Source organism: Vicugna pacos, chromosome 9 (genome assembly GCF_048564905.1).
Source record: "Vicugna pacos chromosome 9, VicPac4, whole genome shotgun sequence".
In the NCBI taxonomy this organism is placed as follows: Eukaryota; Metazoa; Chordata; class Mammalia; order Artiodactyla; family Camelidae; genus Vicugna; species Vicugna pacos.
Window position 1 is genome coordinate 66,306,676 of NC_132995.1, and position 9,316 is coordinate 66,315,991.

Genomic DNA, 9,316 nt, shown 5'->3' on the forward strand with positions numbered 1-9,316 from the left:
TTTTGCATCACTTGATAGAATCACAAGACTTCTTTTTTTCTCTGAAGTATTGGATATGGTGGATTGCACTGATTGATTATCCACTGGAGAGTAGATCTCTGTTAGCGGAGAAGGCTCTGGGAACGTTACACAATGATTACTCTTCTTCCACTGGCAAGGTCATAAAGGGTTATTTCTTGGATCCCTCCCATAAGAAGCTGATGGAGTTCTGGAGGTCAGCACATGAAAGTGTAGGGACCCTTATAAGACTGTAATTACTGATGTTTCTTCAGCCTCCAGCAACTCATCAAAATTACCATTTAAATATTTCTCTCATTTGATGGCTTCAGGGGCTTCTGCTCCAAGTGAGTAAAGTTCAGCTGAGACTCTCTGGATACCACTGTGTTTACAGATTCTGGGTTACAGTTTGCCTTGAAACCTGAGTTCTCAAAAGTCACTGATTTTCAATTTGGACAAATTTTTTCTTTTTGTAAGATCTTGAGTGACTGTTTTCAAGCTCTTTATTTGCCAAAGCTGAACTAAAAGTCCAAGATTAACCTTTCTCTTGCTGAAGGAAGATATCATCTTAGATCTGATTTTCTACATCAAACCCATCTCCTAGAGAATAGTTTTATAAAAAAAAATGAAAATTCAGAGAGCACTCAAGTTCTCAATAACATAATTATACATGAAAAGTAAGCTTCATCTTCACTGTGTCTATTTTAAAACCAGGAATTTCACAGATATGCACTGGTTACTCAGATATTTTGAGTATACTTGGATGATGCTACATAACTTTGTATTTTCATTAAAAGTCTGTTTTAATATACAATTAGTTTATGTTAACATTTGTGATTAGCAAATAGTGCAAGACCCTGCATGGGGATGACATACTTTGGGAAATTTACGTGCATATCATTAAATATATTTTACAGCACTTGTGTTTTATATATTAGTACAATAGTCTTGCACTGCCAGTAAAATCTATTCATTTTATTATAGTAATTCTAGTTGTCAAATTTATTACTATATCCACCTGGCATGTGAATCCACATTCTTAACAGTCTCCTTTTATTGAACAGAATTTATGATTCCTTCTAAGTTTGATGAAATAAAATAAACAATTTTCAACATGATTCAGCATCAAGGTAGGGTTATTATTTTGTGGATATGTGCATGGGAGTTTGAGCTTAAAATAACTTAAAAATTGTTATGAAAACAGGCAGTTTGGGGGCATGCTGCACCTAATTTAGGTACAAGATAGCATGTGGCAGCCCTCTATGAATTAATTGTTATGGTTGCTAAGCAATAACATGGAACAATATTCTATACTAAACTTACTTTTAACTGTTGGAAAAGTTTTGGTCAATGAGTGACATTAAGTGGCATTACTCAGATTTATTTGATTATTGTTTGGAATTATACAGATTTCCTAGTCTGTTGCCACAACCAAATGAACTTGAAATTTGCATAATGTGAGTCCATTGAAATATCTGCAATAATTTATAACTAAACTTTATGTTCAATCCTTCTTTTTGTCCCAAATAATAAAGACTTTGCAGTTATCCAATGCAGTCATCTCTTTAGACAAATGACTGAGTATGAAAATAAGCCTATTATCTACCTCACTTTATACTTTATACAAGGATTACTTTAAAGTTGGTAAGAATGTATAAGCAAATGAATGTCTTTTGCATGGGTAAGTTCTATATTAAAGCCAAACAGAGAAAATTCATGTTGTTAAGTGGAGAATCACCATTTAAAATGGAGAATTCTACCATATAGCTAACCTATTTTGTACTTTAAAAAAATCACCAACATACCCAGTGACAGAAGCAGTATTTTTCCTTCTGGCTTTATGCACTGCCACTCACCTACTGCCAGAAAAAGCATCAAATGAATTAACACTTAAACATATCATAGTTAGAGTATGCCCAGTACGTTAAGTTGAATATAAAATCAATGACATTATGATGGCTTAAAATCAGATAAGAGGAAAAGATATACACTTACGAAACATTTAGTGAACAAGCTAATTCTGTATATGTGTGTGTGTGTGTGTATATATATATATAAAATAAACATCTAATTAGTATTACAAGTAATGCAGTAACTAAGGAAATTATAAGTGTGTAAATTTTTTACTACTGTATTTATTCAACAAGTTATTTAAAAGTAAGAGCTATTACAGAAATCTCTCTCATGTTTCTGACATTCCATATATTTGCACTCCAGGATAAAGAAGGACTCATGACTCTCCTTACGGGTCATCTAATTAGGTAGAAAGAACTTTATCTCTGATTAGTTTGTGGAGCAGTTGTAATTCCAATGCATGATAAATGAAATGCTTTGTGACCAACTTCTATTTAACAATTACAATTGCTCCCTACTATTAACTTTCCAGGCCTAAATGCAATGTTGCATATTTCACCTACTTTACACAGCAGTCTTGCTGCAAAATTAGGAATTCTAGTCAAAAAAATGAATGTGTAAGGTTAACTAATTATGCAAATTTGGCAGATTGAGCTCTACCGACTTCTATTCTGAATATTATAACAGCATAGGAAAACTAGAGGAATATGGCAACAGAAGGAAAATATATAGATATATTAAAGACTATCAGCCAAAAATAAACAGGGAATTTTATACTAGATAGCAAAACATTAAAGCAATTTCTATCAAAATTCCAAGAAGATAAAAACATTCCAGCTATCTCAAATATTGGTAGCTCTTGTGGGAGAAAGCTAAAATCAATGTTATAGGAAAAGATCATAATTTGTGGAATTACTGGAAGAATCAAATCATTATGATTTATGAATGGTATCACTGTAAATGATAAAAACAAGAATAACTTGTAAAATTCCTAGTGCTATTAAGACAATTAAAGATGGAAAAAATAAATACAGTAAAATAATTATCTCAATAAATGTATAATAACTGGTTTCAAAAGAAAATGTAAAGCTATTCTACAGAAAATAGATACAAAAGCTATGAAAGATATAGGAATCTATATAACAAGAACGTACAGATGTTATACGAGGCAAATCACAGTATTATTAAAGATGTAAAATAAGACGACCAAGGTAAGGCATAAAATATTTCTACTAGGATACTTAATATTGTAAAAATGTTGATCCTTTGAATATTAACATAAAAAGTATAAAGATATAAAAATTGATTCATCTTTATCTAAAAAAGTAATGTAAAGCAATAAGGACTATTTCTGCTCTATGGAAAAGAGATGTTAATTTAATAAACATAAATGACTCTTGCATCTGGAAATAAATAACAAAGCCAGAACTACCTAGTATTTTGAGAAAACATTAGAAAAAAATGCTACAACAAAATGATAGCCAGAAAGTTCCTACAAACTCAAAAATACTATATTTTATCAAAATATATGAAGAAACAATTTACTAGTGAAGTCCAAAAGTATATTATCTACTTCACTAGTAACTAGGATTTCAAATTAAATTAACTGTGATATGATATATTATTAATGACCATTAGGTAGCAAAATATTTACAAAGAAAATTAATTACTAGCACTAAGTACAAGACATAGCACTCACGTATGCCAGGGGATTGGCCAATTACCTCGTCATTTTTGGAGAGAAATCTGATACTATCCATTACAGTTGGAAATACATTTACTTTTTGACTTTCCAGTTTTAGGACCTTACTGTTACAGTCAAAGCATTGTATTTAAACATATTTATAATAGTGCTGTTTTATTAGCAAAAACAGGAGACTTTTAAAATATACATAATGAGAAGAATTACCATTATAATAGTATATACCATCAACAGGTTTTACAGTATAGTATTATTAACTAGGCACTATGTTAAACACTCAATCTCTAGAACTTATTCATCTTGCATAACTGAAACTTTATACCCATTAAACAACTATTACCCATTTTCCTTTCTCTCCAGCCCTTGGCAATCACCACTCTGCTCACTGCTTCTATGAGTTGGACTGTTACATAAGTGGAATCAGGCAGCACTTGTCCTTCTGTGACTGGCCTATTCCACTTAGTAATAATGTCCTCCATGTTTATTCATTCTGTTGCACATGGCAGAATTTCCTTCTTTTTAAAGCTATATAATATTCCACTGTATGTGTTTACCACATGTTCTTTATCCATTTACCTGTCAGTGGACATTTAGGTTTCCATATCTTCATTATTGTTAATAGTGCTACAGTGAACATGAGTGTGCAGATATCTATGTGAGTTTCTGACTGAAGTTTTGTTGGATACACACCCAGAATTGGGATTACTGGATCATATGATAGTTCTAGCTTTAAGTTTATGAGAAATCTTCATGTTTTCTAAAGTATCTCTACTATTTCACATTCCCACCAACAGTGTGCAAAAATTCCAATTTCTTCACATCCTTGTCAATACTTCTTGTCTTGTTTTTGGACAATTGTTATTCTGATAAGTATCCTGTGAGGTGATATCTCATTGTGGATTTGATTTACATTTCCCTGATGACTAGTGACATTAGCACCTTTCCATGTGTCTGTTGGCCATTTATATTTCTTCTGTGGAGAAATGTCTATTCAAATCCTTATGCCATTTCATTTTTCTGCTAGTGAGTAATAGGGTTTCTTCTCATATATTTTGAGTACTAACCACTTATCAGATACACAGTTTGGAAATATCTTCTCCCATTTTAAAGGCTACCTTTTAATTTTCTAAAAGCTTTTTAGTTTAATGTAGTCCCATTTGTTAATTTTTGTTTTTGTGGTCTGTGGTTTTGGTGTCATATCCATGAAATCATTGCCAAGACCAATGTTACAAAGCTTTCTCCCTATGTGGGAATTAAACAATGCACAAATGAACAATGATTGGGTCAAAGAGGAAATCAAAAGGGAATTAGAAAAATACCATGATATAAACAAAAATGAAAATAAAATATAACCAAACTTACAGGATGTGGCAAAAGACGTTACTTAGAGGTAAGTTTCTTGCAATAAATGCCTGTGTTTAAAAAGAAGAAAGATTTCAAATAACCTAACTTTACACCTCAAGGAGCCAGAAAAGGTACAAACTAAGCCTATACTGGTTCTTTTGTGAAAGAGTCACATAAAGAGGTTAGTGATCCATACCCCAAACGGTATTTAAAATGTGTATGGACCTTTTTGTTTTATGCAGATGCATACTGCCAAAGTGAGTATGTGTTATAAGCAGATATGTTTGTTAGGCTGATTGTGTTAATTTAAAAAGTTAAAACCATGATTAGCACTCAGGTAAGAAATAGGATCACTGATAACTTTATGTGTGGTGTTCCATATACTGAATGATACTTATAGCAAATTGCTGATATTAGTGCATTTTTAAGACCAGTAAAGAATTACATACTCTTGTTTTTAATTATACACTCCACATGTGAATATATATATAAAACATACACATACATAATATATATTTAATATATTTTAACATACTGCATATAACTATTTCTATATTTAATATATTTTAATTATATGAATTATATATTTGCTTAATTAAAATGTTAGTCTAAATATTACCATGAATCATTTATTAAAACCTATAACTACAAATAATTCCTACATTACTTTGCCATATTAACTGGATTTGATTTGATTGAAATCGGATTTGATTACGGAATTACAACATAGGAAGCTACTATATTAAGAACCTCTCAATGGCATGGATCATGCACATGCTATTTTCTTTTATTTTTCTTAGAACTTATCAAAATATTTTACACATAGTGGTTGTCCATTCACTTCATGAATAATTAGTTAACATTATGACGTGTGATTGAAAACTGCCAGTATTTTCTCTAGTCATGATCTTTTATGAGTTTTTTACTTGTTTTTTTAAGATGTGTGGGAGGATATTAGTTGTTTGGGGTAACAACTGATCTCTGATCATACTAGAAACTGGGTATTTTGGTTAATTTAAGAAAAGTATAAGGAAGTTGGATGCTCTTTCAAGGTAAAGATAAAATACAGGTCCATTAAAAATACAGCACATAGAGAAATAAGTTTAGGAAAGGATCATGACAACTCTCTTCTACTTCTGCACTCAAAATAAGAACTGCCCTAATAGGAGACTAGATTTAAATGTGTGAACTAAACTAAATGAGGATCTGTCTATAATTTAAAATGCTATTTTAGTGGCCTGAGATAAAACAACAACAAAAATCCTGTGACCACAACTGAAGAATGGAAATGATGGCGGTCACAAGTCCAATCAATGTATCCTGGAACTATGAATTGGGACACACAAGTTTAGATGATGAGCAGTGTTAACGAACAAAATTCAACTGAGTGAATTTTAAAGATCTTACTGTCTTTATGTAACAATTCATGAATCAGGCAGCATCCAATCTACAAGCGGAAAGGAGCTGCAAAGAGCCATCAAAATGAAATACTATTAAAGGCAGAAGGGAGCAAAAACAAGATTATACTTGGCAAAAATAGTGGATTGGCTATCTAGGAAATGGCAGGGATCTATCAGGCAGATTACCCAACTAACGCTAATCAGGTAATTCCTGATGGATTTAAGGTTCCATTTCTTCAAGAGCATAAACTGTATTAAGTCTCTGGTGATGTGGACTTTAGCATAAGCAGCTCTACTTGGGGCTTGCTGCCTTGTTTCACAGCAGGAAGCATCATGGTATTTACCGAGTATCACTGTTGGGATTGCACTTCTATGAGACAAACTTGACTAAAACCTTCCCTTGGACAAATGATCCCTTATAAGCAGAGATGGGATATTCTAGCCCTTGTTTTAGAGTCACCTTCACTTCTGAGAAATATCACTGCTTTTGGTTATTTATGACTTTTTTGGACAGGGAATGTTGTCTGCCAATCCAGTTCTACGAGGATCAAGCCATCAGCCACTTGCAGCTGCCCGCCCCTGCCCTGAGTGGAATTCAGGAGAGAGAAAATGGGAAACCTTACATTCTTTGGATACTGGCTCTACATAATTAAGGTGCATATTTAAGGAATAAAATTTCAGTAAGCCCAGATTCTGCGATCTTCCCATACAAAGAAAAGCACTAAAATCATTAACTTAAGATGTCTACTTTGTCATTAGCAATAATCTTTTGTTGCAACTGCACGGTTTTGTTTCGTTTTCTCAGCATAAACTCTTTGTATCCTGGATCCTCCCTCATCTCTTCCGAGCAGTTTCTCAGAGCCATCTGAGAAGCTGTCTCCTGGGCTATAGTTTGCAGTAAGGTCCCCAAATAAAACTTAACCCCCAACTTTTAGGTTGTATGTTTTCTTCAGTTGACAATTTATATATAAAAAGTAATTTCATGTATATAACTTTATTTAGATACTCATGAGTCTTTTAACTTAACTTGCAGTAGATTTTAAACCTCCATTACACTAATGCAACCCTTCCTTATTTATCATACACATGTTGCTCAGGTTGTAGCATGACAAAGCTTCCCCATGGAAGGTGAAAGGTAATCTACAGCCAATGTTTCTATCAGCATTCCAGACACAGATTTAATGAAAAGAGTCAAAGTTATACACACTGAGCTGGGGTGTTTGAATGATTTTACCCATTCATGCTCTCGAGGACAAATTTTCTTATAAGGCCTCAAATATAATATGAATATATATAGCTGTTAGAATTCTTGGTAAGGAAGTAGGGGTAAACCATTTTTAAGCTCAGAGGAGCTGATTTCCTGACGAGGCAGTGTGTGTATTTTGTAAGGATGATATCCAGTGTTGTACTTAATATTTTTCAAGTTTGACATAAAATGATGGGGATTCTATCCTGGAGGCAATCATCTTCCAAACAATGTAGCAGTGTGAGCCAAAATACTGAAAATGTCAACATTTCACACATCATTGATTCTTAGCGTTTCTTAAGCTGTTTTTCCGCATCCTGTGGCTACAGGTAAAAAAAAAAAAATCATATCCTGTTTTTAGTACTTTTCAACATCTCATGATTCAGAGCAAGCAACATTGTGTTATTTCTGTTTGTTCGTTTGTTTTAAAGTTCATTCTGTAGCTCTTAGAATTTGTCATTTGTGATTTGACAAACTCAAGATACATAACATATTCAGCACTGAATCTTTCAGAGCTATAAGTAAAATTATTTTATCAAGCTATAAATATAAGAAGATTGGCTAAAGGATATTCTCTGTAGTACTGTGTATTTTAGAAAAACATCTGAAATAATAAAAGAATTTTTCTGTAAATTTCATCAGTGTCTTCAATATTCATACCTCTCTGTATACATGCTCTTTGGGAAAGTAGCACCCCCTGTACTAAGTCTGTGCTTATATATTTGACTTGCTTTTACTAATGGGGCAACAGCAAATTTCACGGAAGTACAAGTCGAAGAAAGCACCTGTGTGTTTCTGCCATCACTCTTGATCCTCTACTTCCTCCCTAAACATTTGCTTGAGATAACTCCCTCTCCAATTTTTGTCACAATCATGAAAACAAGCCTGAGGTAGTCTGTTGAAGGACTAGAGATCACATGGAACAAAGGTGCATTTTTTCAGCTGTTTCAGATCAGCCAGTCCAGAGCCAACCAATCAGGTCACCATAGACACACGAGCTAGCCTACCCAATGTGAGTCAATTCGGGTCTAAATTAGCAGAACCACCTGACTTAATTATAGATCTATGCAAAATACTAAACGACCATTTTTTTAAGCCACCAACTTGTGGTGTATTCATTACTCACCAAAAGCTAACTGACACAGGTCCAAATCTAAATAATTGAATATACCAGAGTATATCTCTACCATTGAACACTGTGCAGCTATAAAATACAATGCACATATTTATACATACATATGTTATATATACATAGGAACAAACATATGTTAAAATAGAGTAAAAATATAGAGTAAGTTCATATCCTTGTTATCTCTGGGTGGAGGAATCAAGGATGAAAACGACACTCTTAATTTGTTTCTCTAAGGACATGTCAAATGAGTAACAACTGGAATACACATGAGTTCTATATCTCTGATTATGAAAATACCTTTGGTTTCAAATTCTTGCTTTTGTTTGATTTGTCCATGTAATATGTTGAAAGGGAAAGGGGTCATTCATATGACATAAACACTGGACCACACTTACATAGAAACTTATTCCATGTCAGAATTCCACTGTATTTGAAATACTTTCAAGGTATGTCTTTGATTCACACACTGTTTCTGAAGCATTTCATATTAAAAGTGGGTTAAAAGGGATAGAAAAATTTTGCAGGTTTCATATATGTAACACAAATGCTCAAATTTCCCTCTCTAAAGGGGATAAAAACGGTACCTCCCTCATACATTTCCTTTGAGGGACAAATTAGTAAAAACATGAAAGGCTCTTAGG